We start from the raw sequence: 17,820 nt of genomic DNA on the forward strand, positions 1-17,820 counted from the left end.
GGCTGGAGCTCCAACCGCAGAGAGCCTTCCCAGGCCTCAGCAAGGCCTTGGAGCCGCCGCGGGGGCCGCGGTGGCCGCGGTGGGCGGGGCCGTCCCGGTTTGGGCGCCAAACCGGACCGGGACCGGGACGGCACCGTCCAAACCGGGACTGTCCCGCCGGGGGGCGGGATATGGCAACCCTAGTTTTGGGTTGCAGTTTGGGCACTCGGCCTCAAAAAGGTTCACCATCACTGACCTAGATAGAGATTCCTAGAGAGAATATATCAATAAAATCTGCAAATAATCAAATCCACAAAAATCAAAACTGGAAAATGTGGAGGACCAATTGTAGGTCAGAACATCAATCACAAAGTTTACAAGTTTCAATTCCTAGGATTCTTTAAGAGAAAACATGAATACCATAAAACTAATCTATGCTTATTGCATATCCTACTCCCTATTGCATTTATTCATAATGAATCAGAGAGCCACCCATTTTCTGTGTATGTATGTATCAAAGAGAAGCTTCCCCTCAACCTCTGACTAGTAGTCCCACATCTCTCTCAGCCATCTTTGAGCTGTACTTCAAACATTTCTATTCAACATGGAAAGTCAGGATGCAAATTTGCAAAGAATTTCAATTGGGAGGATGCAGCATATAGCACATTTTTTTTGCTAGCCCCACCCCTGTGCCTTAAATTTTAGAAACCTAAATTCACCTTCCACCACCAACCGTCTGCTAAAAAAAATGGGCACTACAATTCAAAAAGGATGTTGACAACCTGGAGCATGTTCAGAAGAGGGTGAGCAAAATGGTGCAAGGTCTAGAATCCGTGAAGCCCTATGAAGAGAGACTTAGGGAGCAGGATATGTTTAAGCTGGGGAAGAGAAGGTTGACATCTGATATGATAGTCCTGTTTAATTATCTGAATACAGAATTTTAATACAAAAAATCAGGAGGTGAGGCTTTTCTCCTGAAAACAGAGATATGAGCTGGTAGGATACTTTACTTGAGAACCTGGCCTTCTGGAAAAAGAAGACGTGTGTTACTCTCTCCAACACTGTCCAGCAATAGGCCGAGGTTTTAACTGTTTAACTTTGTTCATGACAGAAATGACAGGATGGTTTTAGCATCACAGAAGCAAGCCTGGCAAAAATTTGATGAGAGTGAAAGTCACTTTCTTTAGAGAAAAAGTACTTTTTCTGCCTCTGGCTGGGAAAGACCTGGTAAGACAAATTTCCGTGATTCTTGGTAGAAAGAGTGGATCTGGCCCCATATTCTGATTTAGTCCACTGATTTATCCAGCCTGGTCATGCGCTCCCAAAGGCATCTGCTAGTACCACTAGGGAAGTAGGCAAAATGCATTTAGTTGATCCCATCCTGAAGCAGCAGGCATGGTGTTTCTTGATGTTTATGGAAGGGTATGCAGAGTGACCAGATGTCATAACCACCAAGAAGGACAAGGCACTGCAAAATGCAGGATGTTCAAGAAAAATGTAGGACATGACCAACTAAAAAGCTCAGAACACTCATATAATTATAAATCTGTGCTTCTTAGTGATGCCTCAGATGGAGGACATTTTGGAATTCCTCCTGGAGAGAAGGTGGGCACTGGTCATCCTGTATGCAGAGCAGGGTTCAAACCCCAGCTCAGCCATGGGAACCCACTAGGTGACCTTGGGTAAGTCACACTCTCTCAGCCTCAGAGGATGGCAATGGCAAACTCCCTCTGAAGAAACTTGCCGAGAAAACCCCATGACAGGATCACCAAAACTTGGAAATGACTTGAAGGCACACAACAACAACAACAACAACAACAACAACATGCTTTGCTCCTGGCTTTTTTATATAGAGAGAGTAATAGAATTTTACAGCAGAATTGCCATCTGGCCAAAAAAGCATCAGACTGGCCTGATCTTGTGCCTTTCACAGCAGGTGGGTTTGCAGAAACCAGGTAATGCTTTGCTTGTCACACAGAATGGAGTATGAAGAATATCATCAGTTCTATGGAGCAGTTCTGTCATTTGCTAATGTCAGGAATCAAGTCATTGCTAAAGGCAGTGTTACCAGAAGGGGCAGTGTAAAAGGTGGCAACTCTTGCTTACACGAAGACTGTAAAATTTGGAGGCAGGTGCCAGGTTCTTCTTCGGTAATGCAGCAGATGGTAAACTTATTTGCATTGCAGGAAATGTATCTCAGAAGTACCTTGTTGTATTGCTAATGGAATTCAAGATTTATCTCCTAGACTTTGGAAGGTTTTGTTCTCGGTGCCACATGGCCAGAAGGAAGAGAGGCCTACTTGCATAGATAGCCCTCCACAGAACAACATGACAATATCTTGAGAAAATGCAGGCCTGTCACTAACATTGTCATTTTATATATTTTTTTCTCCTGTATGATTTATTTAACACCTTGGCCTGACGAAGAAGCTAGTGGAGCTTTGAAAGCTTGCATTATATATTTTGTGCATTGTGGTTGAGCAAATAAAGACATCACTGTTTTGTGAATTTTGGATGTTCTTGTTCTTTGCAGGAAATGTGGTACTCTGAGAGAACACTTTATGCTTTAGGATTGCCCAGAGCTTGGAAAAGTCACATTTCCATGTTGGCTGGGGGATTCGGGAAGTTTTGATTTCTTCCTGAAGGCTGATATATCTTCACATATACCCCCCCCCTTTTTTTTTGTTGCTTTTAACAGTGTATGATATGGAGAAAGGGTAATTTCATCTGATACACAGGTAAAGGGAGCCAGCGTGGTGTAGTGGTTTGTTCATTCGGCTATGACTCTGGAGACCTGGGTTCAATTCCCTGCTGAGCCTAATAGATTCCCTGGCTGAACTGACATAGCTGGTCTCAGAGCTGGTGTTGGAGTCTCCTAGGCTTCTTGTCCTGGGGGACCTCAACATCCCCTTCGACTCTAGCTCATTACATCTAACAGGTGCAGCTTGGGAGTTCATGACTTCCATGACAGCCATGGGCCTGTCCCAACTGGTCTCAGGGCCAATACACTGTGCTGGTAATACACTCGATGTGGTTTTTAGTACGGATCAGGAACAGCCTTGGGCAGAGGTGATTCAGACCTCTGCTCTGTCATGGACTGACCATTTCCTGGTCAAGGTGGGACTGAAGGCCACTACCCAGATCCCCCTCGGGGGTGGAGGACCTATTAAAATGGTCCGCCCTTGAAGACTGATGAAACCCAAAAGGTTCCAAGAGGCCCTAGAGGGTTTTATGGTTGAGAATGATGGTGATTCTGTCGAAGTCCTGGTTGATACCTGGAATAATGGCCTTACCAGGGCTACAGACACTATCGCTCCTGAGTGTCCTTTTCAGGCCACTTCAAATAAAAAAACTTAGTATACAGAAGATCTTTGCCAAATGAAGCGGGCTACACAACGACTAGAACACCACTGGTGGAGACATCAGCGCTTATCCTACAAGACACTGCATAAGAACTTATTGGATTCTTATGAAGTGGCAATAGATGCAGCAAAGAATCTATTCTTTGCGTCTGCAAAGTCTCGTCCAGCAGAGCTATTCAAGGTGGTTAAAGAGTTAACCCAGTTGCCTCCCACCTCGAACCCTTTATTGACACCAACTAAAGCCTGCTGTGATGCTTTTAATGACTATTTTGCAGACAAAATCTCTCGAATAAGGGCTGATCTTGATGCCGGCATTGTAACAGAAACTATAAGAGAGGTATCCAGTGACTCCGCGTACTGTATTGAACTGGATCACCTTGAGTTTGTAAATACCAATGAAGTGGACAAGCTCCTTGGAAGCATAAGGAAGACGACGTGCCCCCTCAATCCTTGCTCATCATGGTTGACCACCCAGGGAGGGGAGGCAATAATAACATCATTACAGCTTATAATAAATACATCCTTTTGGGAGGGAATATTTCCATCTAAACTGAAACAAGCAATAGTAACACTGCTTTTGAAGAAACCCTCCCTAGATCCCCTGATGAGAAACAACTATAGACCGGTCTCCCTTTTACTACTCTTGGGCATAGTGATTGAGAGGGCAGTCGCCTTCAAGCTCCAGGCTGTCTTGGACAAAACTGATTATCTGGATTCATTTCAAACTGGCTTTAGAGCGGGATACAGAGTTGAGACGGCCATGGTTGCCTTAGTTGATGATCTCCGTCTGGGCATCGACAGGGGAAGTGTAACCCTGCTGGTGCTCTTGGACATCTCAGCTGCATTCGATACCATAGACCATGGTATCCTTTTGGAACACCTGAGGGAGTTAGGTATCAGGGGCACTGCGCTCTAGTAGTTCCATTCCTACTTCTCGGATAAATTCCAGAATAGTTGCTCCTCTAAGAGAGTGCTGACATCTGGTGTCCCTCAGGGCGCCATTCTATCCCCCATGCTATTTAACATTTACATGAAGCCGCTGGGATAGATCATCCAGAGACATGGGGCGTGGTGTTATCAGTACGCTGATGACACCCAGATTAATTTCTTTATGTCTCTGACTGTTGCAGTGACTAGGCATGGCATCTCTCCTCTGGATGCCTGCCTAAGGTCAGTAATGGGCTGGATGAGGGAAAACAAACTCAGGTTGGATCCAGAGAAAACAGAGGTACTAGCAATAGGTCCCTCAGGTCTTGGGAAGGAAATTAGTCACCCTGTCCTGGACGGGGTCACACTTCCCCTAAAGGACGAGGTTCGCAGTTTGGGAGTACTCCTGGACTCTTTGCTACAATTGTCATCTCAAGTAGATGCAACAGCTAGGAGTGATTGGTATCAACTCCGGTTGATACGCCAACTGCGTCCCTACCTGGACCGAGGGGACCTTGAAGCAGTGGTACATGCACTGGTAATCTCTCTTCTTGATTTCTGTAATGCACTCTACATGGGGCTACCCTTGTACCAAGTTCAGAAGCTTCAATTAATACAAAATGCAGCAGCCAGATTGGTCACTGGTTCTTCGAAATTTGACCATATAACACCTATTTTGAAAGATCTTCATTGGCTTACGAGCGCAATACAAGGTGTTAATTATTACCTATAAAGCCCTATATGGCTCAGGCCCAAGTTACTTAAAGGAACGCCTCTCCCTATATAGTCCAGCCCGCACTCTTAGAACTTCTGGGGGAAATCTGTTGAAGGTGAATCCAACTAAATTGGTTTCAACCCCCCAAAGAACTTTTACTTTGGTGGCTCCTAAATAATCTTCCGGAAGATATCCGTCTTATTACCTCCTTGGAAGCTTTCAAGAGGGCAGTTAAGACGGATCTCTTCTGGCAAGCCTACCCACCCAATCTCTTGTAAGGACTTCACCCCAATCTTCTATTAAGAATGATGTATTGTTTTTAAAGTGTTTTTAATGATGAATATTATATGTTTTATTATTGTATACTATTGTTGTTGCTTGATTGTAATCCCGTTTCGATCCATCTGGGATCAAAATGTTGCAGCCCACATTCAATTTTGATTCCTAATAAACAGTAAGATATGATATTTTTATCATGAAAAAATATTTTTATTATATTTATTATTATTTATGGAAACCTGTTGAGTGAACTTGGGTAAGTCACACACTCTCAGCCCCAGAAATCCCTATGATAGGTTTACCTTAGGGTCGCCGTAAGTCATAAATGACTTGAAGGCACACAAAAACACATAAATAGATGTGGAGTTACTATTGAAGGTAAAGGTTTGAGCTGGTTAATACCAGCCAGCCATAGATCAAGTAATAGTTGTAGCAGTTAAATGGATGTTAAAGAAAGTAACATAGCAGTGGGTGTTGTTATTGCCATGGCATGGGCCGTAGGGGATGACTCTCAAATATATACAATAATGCCTGGAATCCTTTGTATGAGTGGCTTGGAGTGATGACACTAGAGATTACAAAAGGCAGGTGTACATTTAGACCTTGGGAAGTGCAGCCTTGGCCCAAAAATACAGGTACGTACATGTCAAAGCTCCCTTGTCTGGAGGCCAAACATGCCTGGCATCAAGCGTGTGAAAAGTTCACGATGGCTGCAAGATGCAGCAAAAACATAGCAACATAAGCATTCTCCCTACAGAGTTTAGAGCAGGCTTCAGAGCAGAATGCCAGCAGCAAATCTTACTCTTTGTGATATATTTTAAAACATTAAAGAGGGCACAGCATTATTGAATACCAGAAATGAGCTGAAATGGTGTTGGTGCATTGTTTGTCCTGGGTTATTTGGAAAGAATCATCATGAGACTTTAGTGTTGTTGTTGTTTTAAGTATATCAGCCATGCTAACCCACTTGGGCAAGTCACACTCTCTCAACCTCTGAGAATGGCAATGTCAATGGCAAATCTCTGAACAAATCTTGCCAAGAAAACCTCATGGGAGCCTTAGGGTCTCCATAAGTCAGAAACTACATGCGAGCATGTTAAGGAGATGAACTTAAAGGACTCTTATATTCTGCTGAATTGATGATAAGTGCATGGTCTTTTCTCTTCTTCTAATTCCATGATCTGAACAGTGACAGGAAATTGGCATGGTGTTTTGTTTTTAAAGTGACATGAGTAGAATAGTTGTAACATTTTCTCTCATTACCAGCCATATGCCCGGCCCATGTGTTTCATTTAAATGTTATTAAATGCTTTGATTTTGTTATATGCTGCCTTGTTGACCTACTTGGCCAACAGGTGGGTTAGAGAAAAACAAGACATACAGGTTTTAAAAAAATATCTCACTTTCCCCCAGTTTTTAAAAAGCCATCAGAGGATGTGTGGAAGGCTTTAAAGGGACTGAGAAATGTGCTTTTAAAAGCTTATTTCGGAACATGACTCATATTTCAGGAAGCATGGGAATTATTTGCCAAACAGTTCTTTTTATTCCAAATCTTCATACTCAAACTTGAAATCTGGCCAAGAGCCGAAATTTCAGATTAGCTCTATTAAAAGCTCAGTACAAAGGTAGATTTGACAACTTGCATTAATTTAATGTCAAGCTGAATTAATATAGTTCAAGTACCTGGCATTCCCATATATAAACGGATATATATATCTGTCAGGTGTGGTAGATCTCAACCCAGAGATTTTGGGGAAGTTGGACTGTATCTATGGACTGTATCTATTGCCTTAAACCATCCATTTTTTGTTGTTGTTAACTACATTTGAGTTGGCCCCAACTCATGGCAACCCTGTGGATGAGACATCTCCAAGATTCCTGTTCAGCTTAGGTCCTGCAATTCAGGCTTGTAACCTCCCTGATTAAGTCTATCAATTAGAAAGCTTCCATAGTATCAAAATTGGCTGGCTGAGCACTGTTGCAGGATGGGTGATGGTTGGACGGTAGCGCAGCAATTTTGTGTATGATAAAATTAGTTTTAATCTGTTCCAGCCTGATCCTGTCCCGTGACTGCGTCGGCGTGAAAATTACTCTTGATAAACTCCTTAGTCTTTTGATTTCTTGGCTGAAGTCTCCATTCTGATCAATGTTTGATCCAAGGTATGGAAAATCTTTTACTATTTCAATTTCCTCATTGTCTAAGTTGAATTTATGTAGATACTCTGTGGTCATTATTTTTGTTTTCTTTATCTTCAGCATTAAGCCTGCCTTTGCACTTTCTTCCTTGACCTTCCTTAACAATTGTTCCAAGTCTGTAATGATATCTGTTAGTATTTTGGTGTCATCTGCATACCATAGATTGTTTATGCTCCTTCCTCTTATTTTCACTCCTCCTTCTAAGTCTACACCTGTTCTTCATATGGTATTTTCAGCATATAAATTGAACAAATAGGGTGATAAAATGCATCCTTGCCTCAACCCTTTGCCCATTGGGAACCATTCTGTTTCTACATATTCTTGTCCTAAGTACAGATATCTCATCAGGACTATCAGACGTGTTGGCACTCCCATGTCTTTAAGAGTCATCCATAACTTTTCATGATCCATGCAGACAAATGCTTTGCTATAGTCTATGAAGTTCATGCTGATTTTTTTTCTGGAATTACTTGGTATGCTTCATTAGCCATTGTATGTTTGCAGTGTGGTCCCTAGTGCCTCTTCCTTTCCTGAGCCCCACTTGCACTTCTGGGATTTCTCTCTCCATTTTAGCATAATAATAAGCATAACCTCCCATGTTTTCTTAAAAATCAAAGACCTCCATCCCTAACCCTTAACCTTAAGATGCCAGCCACAGATGCTGAAGAAATGTCAGGAATAAACTCTTCTAGAACATGGCCACATAGCCCCAAAAAACCACAAAAAACGATGGATGCAAGCCATGAAAGCCTTCGACTTCAAGTTCTATGGAGTTCTTATTCTGCCTTAAGGATCCTATTACAAATTATCCATCAATCAATTTGTTTCATTTCCCTTGTCTGTAAATTTCTATATAAAGACTGATTGGGCCGGAGAATACAAACTAACTTCAGTGACTGTCCCCACTTTTTGTGTCGTGTCAACTATGCTCACAAATGAATTGGGTTGTCAACTGACCAGGAAAGATCACACCTAACTGCTTCTCCTGGTTTAGCACCAGTCAAAGAGATTTTGCTCCCAGAGGCAGAGAACAGTTTATAGTCTCCTAGCTGAGCAAGACAAGGTGCCAGTCAAATTATTTTGGCACTTGACTCAGATAATGCAACAAGTACCTCTCTCACATACCTGACAGTACAAATATTATAGCAACAGCTATCAATTTGCTGCCATTTCATGACATATAAAATCAGTTGCCTGTAGGGGATGCCTCACTTGGCTGAGCAACAAAGCCAGTTGTGGATGCACAAAACAGATAAGGCAAAGGTTTTCACAGTAAGGTGATCTCTGGAAAATGTCAAACTGCTATTGAAGACACTGCCATGGGTGTCTATTGAGAATCTGACAACCACACAAGTGAGGCACTCCAGCCCAGAAAGTGTTCTTACAACTAATCATGCAGATACCATAAAGATGATAAAAACCACATGTGCCTTTTCAAGTGCTCCAATTATCACCCAAGTATCTTCCATTTCAGTTAATGCATGTTACTACCAGCCACAGTACACAATCAGCCCTCCCTATCCATGGATTAGTTATCCATAGATTCAAACATCCGTGGCTTGAAAATATTTAATATTTAATTCCAAAAAGCAAATCTTGATTTTGCCATTTTATATAAGGGACACCATTTTATTATGCTATTTTATTTAATGACACTTGAGCATCCATGGATTTTGGGATCCACGGGGAGTCCTGGAACCAAACCCCAGCGGATACTAAGGGGCCACTGTATACATGTTTTAACTGTAAATGTCATGAACATGTACCTACCCAGTTGTTTTAGCCCACCTGATGGCTCATACCAACCTGCTACTAATTGTTTAATGAAATCTATTAAAGGTATGCTTGGTAAATGTCTGACTGTGTAGTGTATACCGACTTCATTCCCCCTTACTTTCTGAATCACCTGTCCACACTCCTTCCAAGCTTTCTTCTTCCAGATTCCTCACTCTGGTGAAGCTGGGAAGCTGAGGTTCACATGAACTAAACAAATAAAACAAAATAAAACTTTGCAAGGGAGTGGGAAAAATATGCAGGAAACTAACACCTGCCTTTCTTGCCCCCTGGCAGTCTTATTCTCTCATCACATTATGATGAACATATAAATTTGCCTTTCCCTGAGTGCTTACAACTTGAGGTCAAGCTTTAGAAATTAGGTTCATTAAAATCAACAATATTGTATCATTTCCCACACCCATCTCATTTCCATTTCCATTTCCTTTATGGCTGCAGTCCAGGGAAGTTTTTCCTGGAAACCTGGGCACAGAAGAACTCCCTTATTAATGTCCAGGATGCTGGCATGCCAGTGCCCTTGCACCCTTCATCTTGGGAAATGTAGTTCTGTAGGATGCTTGTCTGAGTCCATCACATTGACATGAAATGGTCTGAAGACTACAGTACATTTCTCAGCAATCCTTGAGAACGGCAAACCACCATTACCTTTAGCCAGGGAGGGCTGTGGGAAGGGAAAGGGTGGTATTTGGGAGTGCCTGCAAGGTACCTTGAACTCTACAAATGGTGATAAATAACATTGTTGTTGTTGTTGTTGTTGTTGTTGTTGTTCTGTGCCTTCAAGTTGTTTCTGACTGATGGCGACCCTAAGGCAAAGCTATTCATAGAGTTTTCTTGGCAAGTTTCTTCAGAGAAGGTTTACCTTTGCCTTCCTCTGAGGCTGAAAGAGTGTGACTTACCCAGTGGGTTTACATGGCCGAACTTGGGTTCGAACCCTGGACTCAAATGTCATAGCCCAATGCTCATACCAGTACACCATGCTGGCTCTCCAATAATTAACTTCTACAATATATGTATATAAACCTATTACATTGTTATTTCTATGAGCCACCTTGGGTCCCACTCCGGGAAAAAGGCATCATATAAAACAAACAAACAAACAAACAAACAAACATAATAAACAAGCTGCAAGTGGAATTGCCATATGGGCAGAAGCATTACCTGAACAGACAGGCCAAAATAAAGCTGCTTCAGGTAACTTTGGAGGTATGCTGTTTAAATGGCACACGCATCTTAAAAGGCCAAAAGCTGCGCCAAAGCCATGCTCCAGTCCTTAGGACTGGAGCGTGGCTTTGACGTGGCTTCCAGCCCCTTAGGATGCATGCATCATTGAAACAGCATACCTCCAAAGTGACCCGAAGCAGTTTTATTTTGGCCTGTCTGTTCGGGCCCTCAATTTGGCAGGAACAGACCTAGTTAATCTTCTAATGTCCCACTTTTCCATCTCCCACTTTTCCTCTTGGGCCTCATCTTATTTCAGTTGGCAAAAATTGAGTTCAAAGGGCAAAGCTAGTTGGCACTCAGCTATCTCAGGTGTGAAGATGGCAGAGGAGATGGTGAAATCTTGTCCTTCCCTATAGGTTCAGGGGAAAGTGAACTTAATCCACTATTAGATGGGTTATGTCTTCTCTGCTTGCACAGAACTGTGCAGCAGATAATGCAGCTCCATACAACTTTAGCAAATGTGACAGACAGCCTGGTCTAGTGGTTTGAGTGTTGGACTACAACTCTAGAGACCAGGGTTCTCTGCCATGAAACCCACTGAGTGACCTTGGGCATGCCACACACTCTCAGCCTCTGAGGAAGGCAATGGCAAACTTCCTCTGAACAAAACTTGCCAAGAAAATCTCATGATAAGGTTAGCCTTAGGGTTAACAAAAGTTGGAAGTGACTTGAAGGCACACAGACAACAAACAACACCAGTAATGTCAAGCAGGAACACAGATATGCAGACTTTGGGCACTGTGGCAGATTCCTTAAGAAACTCAGCAAGTTGCTGCAGAACTCCGGTCAGGAGTGTTGGGACGGTTTCATTTCTATAGAAGAGGAAGGGATTTGACAGCTGAATACACTTTCTGAATTTAAAAGAGCATTGAAGACCACTTTCTTCTAGCTGGCTTATCCAGATTATTTTTTAAATGGTGACTTTTCAATGATGAATTTGAAATGTGGATTGTTTTAATATGTGTATATCTTGTGCTTTTAAACTGTATGTATGCACTTTTAAATTATTGTTAATTATTGTTCCTCGCCTTGATCCATGGCAAGAAGCAAGTCAGAAATAAATAAATCAATCTTGTTCTTTTCTACAGCAATTAGATGTAGTCCATACTCATACCTGAAATGGTGGTGGGTATGACCTTTGTGTAGTGGTTTGAGTGTTGGACCACGATGCTGGAGACCAAGTTTCAACTCTCAGCTCAGCCATGAAACCCATAGGTGACCTTGGGCAAGTCATACTCTCTCAGCCTCAGGGGAAGGCAATAGCAAATCTCCTCTGAACAAATCTTGCCAAGAAAACCCCAGGATAGGGCTTAGGCCTTAGCGTTGCCTGCCTTCCCAGGGTTTGCTGCCTTGCTCTCTTTCGAGCATCTCCTCTTCCCTGGCACCCTTGTCACTTTCTCTCTGCTGTGTCTTTTCTCTGCATGCTGTTTCTCGTTCCCTCTTTTTGTGCACCTTTGTGCCCCCCAGCCCCGTTGTGCCCATTGCGTTCCTTCTTTCTCTTTCAGCGCCATTCCTCTTGTCTGCCTCATACCCCTCCTTCCCTTCGCCCTCATGGGTGGTTTTGTCTCCTTGGTTTGTGTGGTCTGCCCGGCACATTCCAGCCCCTTTTCTCCTCAGGACCTGACATGTTCCCCATAGAATAGGGGGATTTATCACATGGATTATGCTTTTCATTCTGGCTTTTGTTTTCAAAAATCTCACCTCATCCTTTCTCCTAACCCCTCCATGTACTTTGTATACACAAACTTTACAATACACATAACTGAGGGTTTTTCTGGCATACCTTCTGTATGCAATTCTGGGTGCATTTTAGTTTGAATTACCTATCTTATGTTTCTTCTTTATACAGTCAGCTCTCCATTATCCAAAGATTTTTAATGCATGGATTTTACCATCAATGGCTTGAAAATATTTTTTAAAAAAATATTCATTCTCAAAAGCCAACCTTGATTTTGCCATTTTATATAAGGGACACAATTTTACTATGCCATTGTCAATCAATCAATAGTTTTATTGTGATCAGTGATAATCTTCTACTATACCATTGTATTTAATGAGACTTGAGCATCCACAGGATCCTGGAACCAAACCCCAGCAAATGCCAAGAGCCCATTGTAAATCTCACATGCAGGTCTGGCTGACATGGTTGTGTCCAAGGTATGTATCCTTGCACCAGAGGATTTGATTCCTGAACTCTCATGCTGTTGTTGGTTGTGTGCCTTCAAACTGTTTCTGACTTATGATAATCCTAAGGTAAACCTGTCAAGGGGTTTTATTGGCAAGATTTGTTCAGAGGAGCTCTGCCATTGTCTACCCCTGAGGCTGAGAGAGTGTGACTCACCCAGTGGGTTTCATTGCTCAGCTGAGAATTGAACCCTGGTCTACAGAGTCGTAGTCCAACACTCAAATCACTATGCCACACTCATACACACCACTATTTACTGATGAGTATGGCCTACATCTGATTGTTAGCCCCAACAAGAAAAGAACCATCGACTCAATGAGAATGTGGTAGGTCTGGCCTTGGAAAGTTCCACTGATTTACTAAATCCGCTTCAGCCTGAGCATTTCATTATGCACTATTGTGAATGATGATCCCAGCCACTGATATGTTCATATCCCTAGCAAAAAAAAACAAAAAAACAAAAACAAAACAAACAAAACAAACAAAACAAAACAAAAAAAGCCTGTCATTGGCTTTTGATGTAGGGTACATTAGTCAACATAGGCTGCATTCGCACTACAGAAATAATCCAGTTTGACACCACTTTAATTGCCATGGCTCAATGGTATAGAATTCTGGGAATTCAGGTTTTGTAAGATGTTTAGCCTTCTCTATCAGAGAGCTCTGGTGCCACAACAAACTACATATTCCAGGATTCCATAGCACTGAGCCATGGCAGTTAAAGTGGTGTCAAATCAGACTGTTTCTGCAGTGCAGATGCAGCCTTAGTGGACAATAGTCTTCTCTGGTACCCCACTGTCATGGAATTTCTTTTTATTGTATACTAAAACTCCTTAATCTTAGAGTGAATCCGATTGCATTCATTACAGGATGACTGCAACTGAAGTACATTCAGCAACACTTGCCATTTCAACTGGCACATTCATGTCAGTGCATTTACCTCCAGCATATGTCTGATCTGTTGATAGTTAGCTAGTTAGTTAGTTAGTTAATTAATTAATTAATAATACCTCCAACATATCTTCCTCCTCACTTTAACGGACAGAAAGTAGAAAAGAAGAAGATAAACCAGGGAGGAAAAAATGGTGTAAATGTTCATGCATGTGTGTGCATGCGCGCGCGCGCGCGCACACACACACACACACACACAGAAAGCATGCTGACATTTGCTCAAATGACAAATCTGGGGGGATTTACCAAGGAGCACATACTAGAAAATCTGACTTTCTGTGGCAAACAATGCAAACCGGAGCACCCAGGACCCTGAAATGAGAGATGCATATTGAAGGGGGAGAGCCTTGGGTTCAGTGTTGTTTGAATGCTCATCTGAACTTTAGCAACCCGAACAGTTTCTCAGTTTGCAGCAGTGGCAGCAAGGCCCTGGGTAAAAATGCACACACAGCAAAATCTATGTGGCAGAATAAATGGAGACATTCAGCAGTGCCTTGAAATAAAATCCAATGGGGGGGGGGGAGAGAGAGGGGGGGGGGAGAGAGCAGTCAGGGATTTGAGGCAGCAGGTTTGGCTGTTGGTGGTGTGTATGTGTACATCTGTGGCTATAGGAACTTTGCCCAAACTGCATTCAAAGCACTGGGTCTTTCAGCCTTTGCTTTCACTTGGAGGGAGAGGAGGGGGAAATGTGGTGGTGGTGGGGGGGACGGTAGGCCATTCCATCAGCACAGAGGGGGAGATGTGTGGCTATGGTCTTGCCAATGAATGGGCTGCATCACATTGCTTTCCCTCTTGCGCAGTGGTGGAGCCCACGGCTTCGCCTCTGTATGGGTCAGCTGCTCCTCTTTGTAGTTAAAAATGGAGCAGAAAAGGGGAATGAGACGTGAAGAAATTTACTACACATATTGAACCAAAGCACTCATCCTGAGAAAATGCCATGGCCCTGTTTTTAATTACAAAGAAGGTGCCCAGTTGCTTTTGTTTGAGCAGCTGCCAGGATCAGGCCCTATTTAATGTGTAGTCATGAGAGTGGCGTGCAAAGGAGGGGGAGTGTGTCTAGGATAGGGCTGTGGGTGAAATCCCACCGAAGGGGATTAAGGATCTGCGGCTGGGTTGTGGAAGGCTTAATCCTCCATAGAGCGACAATGACATTGGGGCAGACAAGTGGTGATTGTACCAATAAAGATCATTGGCTGGGAAAAGCTGGTCAGAGCCAGGTGAGTTGAGCCCTGGCTGGGTTGTGTCTGCAGAGTCATCCTCCTTTTCATAGGAGTTTATCACACAGGGGCTGATTTCGACATTAAAAAGAGATTAAAACACATTTAAAGCATCCCACAAATGAAGCAGAAATGGCGAGCAATTGCGTGAATGATCATCACATGCAACTGCGCAAATAAAGTGATACTGGAAATGCATTGTCTCTGAAATCCCGAAAATAAGAAGATGTGCATGAATGTTTCTTTGTGACCACTTTAATGGCGATTTTTCTGGGATATTCACGGGATAAATTCCCAATCTCCTTCATGTGATAAACTCCCTAGATATGTCCTGCATTTCAACCTTCTCTCCAGGAGGAATTCCAAAATGTCTTCCTTTTGTTTTGTTTTTAATAAAATTTTATTGCAAATAATTGCAAATAATTATGATTATATATACATCTATAGATATAGTTATCATATATCTTATTATATACTGTATAAATATTAATAAAATCTTGAGAAAAGTAGATCAATAACTCCAAACATTTCTTCAATTTCCACTTAAATTTAACATGTATGTCTTCCATTTTGAGCATGACTAAGAAGTATGAATGTACATTTATATGAGTGTTTTTAGCTTTTATTTGGTAATATCCTACATGTTTTCTTGACGGTCCAACATTTTGCAGTGCCTTGACCTCCTTTGTAGTTAGAACATCGGTCACCCTGTGTGTGTGTGAACTTTGGATATGTTGGATAAAGTCCAATTTGTGTGGTTTTTGGCGTGTGTTGTGGCAGAGGGAATGCATATGGTGGGAGAAGCTCAGATGAACCCTTCCCAGCTCAAAGTCCCTGCTACTTCAGAGCTGACATAAATTTAGCAAATGGACTAGTGAACTATCAAATAGGCAACCCTAGCTTAGGAAAGTTGAGTTGTCCATATAGCATCATCTAAATGTATATGGTCACTATGGCATGAGAAACAGCATGATGTAGTGGTTTGAGTTTGGACTATGATTCTGGAGACCAGGGTTCAATTCCCAGCTCAGCCATGAAGTCCGATGGGTGATCTTGAGTGAGTCACATGCTCTCAGCCTCAGTGGAAAGCCTTGGCGAACCTCCACTGATCAAATCTTGCGAAGAAAACCCCATGATAGGGTCATCATAAGTCGGAAATGATTTGAAGGTACACAGCAGCAGCAGCAGCAACAATGACAAATTATGGCATAAACAAGGACTGCTCTCAGAGAGCTAACAACAGTTCCAAGTCTCTGCACAGACAGAGAAAGGTAATGGTATGAGTAAATATAGCTAGGTATTGCAGAATGTGTTGGTTACAGTCTGGGATGAAGAGTAAGGATTGTATGAGATTAAGGGCTTCATGAGGATGAGAAGCAGTAGTGGTAGGGCATTACACAAGGGCTTTTATGTTTTAAAGTGGCTTAGCTCATACAGAATTCTCTATTGCTAGAGGTTATGACTTTATATCAAGGGCAGGGTGATTAATATTATATGCATCTCTGCATTAATATCATGAAATAGTTCGTGCAGGAGGTTACAGAGAAAATGCATGTTCATGTCTCCGTCTTATGAATATTATTATTTTTTAAAAATGTGCTAGGGCTGGATGACATTTTTCCCTCTTGATTCTGGCGTAAAAATGACTAACAGTTGTTTACACGGTACTATAAAGCCAGGTCCTTACTATTCCACTGTGGGATGACTGTACAGTGGTACCCCGGGATACGAATTGATCGCGTTACGAAATTTCCGGGTTACGAAAAAGTTAGATTGGAAAAAACTGTTCCGGGTTACGATGTTTTTTTCGGGTTACGAAATTTTTTTCGGCGCGAAATTCAAACGCGTGGCTTTCCAGCGCTAACGGAAAGCCCTTTTCGGGTTGCGAAATTACTCGGGTTACGAACGGAGCGGCGGAACGAATTAAATTCGTAACCCGAGGGAGCACTGTACTATCTTTTGTAATCTTTTAAGTGCTTTCATACTTGACATGCACATTCCTAGGAGCCTTGACTGGTCACAGCTCCCAAATGCATGGTTACTATGTGTTTTTAGATACGAAACCCCTCCTCCACCACTACCCCTCCCCTGGCATCTTTGGAAGCCTTTGGTCTACTGCTGTCCTCATACTTTTAATATAATACAGTATATTAAAAGCTACAGAGGCCAGCAGCTGCCTGTTCATCGGTTGAAAAAGCAAAGCAATAACAACACCCTTGTATATGATCAGCCTTCTAACTCTATGCCATGAATAATGAAGGGAAATCATCTATGGTGAAGCTAGACAGCACATCTGCTCACGTCTGGCTCTGGTAACAAATCTATACGTTTAGAAATTTCTGATTCAGTTCTCCTGAGACTGTAGCACTTTAGAATGCACTTAGGAAATTCCATGTTTGAATGTCTACCCATGTGTAAGCAACATTTTCATGCACATGCATTGGTGGGATGGCCAGACTTTTTAAATAGATGCTTTTCAAAAGCCGATATTCACTTTCTACCATAAGGGTGGAAAAACTGCAGCCAGACAGATGGTGTTGGACTGCAGCTTCTAGCTTTCTTCATTAGGCTTAGGCTCTGTTGCTTTGAGCTGATCAGCACCCCAGTCCAACAGCATCAAGAAGGTTGCATGAGGCCCATCTCTTGTTATACCAAGTGTGTGAAATGAAGGAAGGGTTATTCTACATGTAATTTCTAGACACTAAATTTGGGTCTCAACTCCATCCTTGCAATGCTCAGGTCAATGACCATTGTTTGTGTGAATGCATGGCTTAATCATAGCCCTGACTTGCAAGCTGTATCTAAACCCTGAAATGTGCATAATCAATATCTTACACTGAGCATGTGCAGAATGCATTTCTCTTATCAGTGAGTAGTTACGGCCCACATTCAGCCAGCTCTGGTTCAGCAAAGGGGTATGCCATAGCCATTACTTTTGACAGCTTTCTTTCTAGAAGTTAAACATAGATGAATTAGGCTCTTAGCCAAGAACAG

Source organism: Sceloporus undulatus, chromosome 2 (assembly GCF_019175285.1).
Source record: "Sceloporus undulatus isolate JIND9_A2432 ecotype Alabama chromosome 2, SceUnd_v1.1, whole genome shotgun sequence".
Taxonomy (NCBI): Eukaryota; Metazoa; Chordata; class Lepidosauria; order Squamata; family Phrynosomatidae; genus Sceloporus; species Sceloporus undulatus.